The following is a 1160-nucleotide window of genomic DNA, read 5'->3' as shown; positions in this document are numbered from 1 at the left end:
GAGCCCCAAAATTAAGTTCACAAACCAGTCATAGCACATCCAGTCCTTGACAAAGTAGCCTGATGAGGAAGAATTAACGAAAGAACACAGGAAACATGAAAGATCATAAAGAAAAGCCACCTCCAAAAGAAAATATTCGATCTCCACCAAGAGTTACCAAGGTACATGATACAATTAAACTGACAGAGGAAGAATTCCGATTATGGAGTGTAAGGAAACTGAATGGAATAGAAGAGAAAATAGAATCCCAACATAAAGAAACCATGAGAACAATCCAGAAATGAATGAAAAATTTTCCAAAGAAATTGAAATACTAAGGAAAAACCAAACAGAAATTTTGTCAATGAAGGAGGAATTCAGGGAACTTCAAAATACAATGGAAAGCCTCAAGAACAGAATGTGTCATGCAAAGGAAACAATCTCAGAGCTTGAAGACAATGTCTTTGCGCTGAACAAATCAGACGAAAAAAAGAACTCGGAAGCAAGAGACAAGACCAAAACTTTCAAAAAACGCGGGATTATGTAAAGAAACAGAACCTTAGGATCATCGGTCTTCCGGAGAGAGAAGAAGAAGATATTCAAGTACTGGAAAACTTATTTCATGGAATACTGGAGGAAAATATGCCAGGCCTGGCCAGAAATCTGGACATCCAGATTTAGGCGGCACACAGAACTCCTGGGAGACTCAATGTGAAAAGGCAATCACCACATCACGTAGTTATTAGACTGACCAAAGTAATTACGAAAGAAGCAATTCTTTGAGCAGCGAGACGAAAGCAACAAATAACCTATAAAGGAAAGCCGATCAGACTAACTGCTGACTTCCCATCTGAAACCCTGCAAGCCAGAAGGGACTGGGTCCCTATCCTTAATCTTCTAAAACAGAATAATGCCCAACCCAGAATTGTTTATCCGGCAAAATTAAGCTTCACCTACGAGGGAGTAATAAAATCCTTCCCAGACAAGCAATCAATGATAGATTTTGCAAAGACCAGACCAGCCCTACAGGAAGTACTCAGTCCTGCATTACACACTGAACAGCACAATAGACACTCTTAAAAGTAAAATAATTCAAGAGTTAAAGCCTAGAACGTGGACTTCATGATGGCTCAAGGAGCAAAACAAAACAACAGGATTTCACCCAACAATATGAATGGAAA

Source organism: Propithecus coquereli, unplaced genomic scaffold (genome assembly GCF_000956105.1).
Source record: "Propithecus coquereli isolate 6110/MARCELLA unplaced genomic scaffold, Pcoq_1.0 Scaffold63, whole genome shotgun sequence".
Classification (NCBI taxonomy): domain Eukaryota; kingdom Metazoa; phylum Chordata; class Mammalia; order Primates; family Indriidae; genus Propithecus; species Propithecus coquereli.
The sequence above is the reverse complement of the archived record's forward strand: the minus strand, read 5'-3'. Positions refer to the sequence as shown.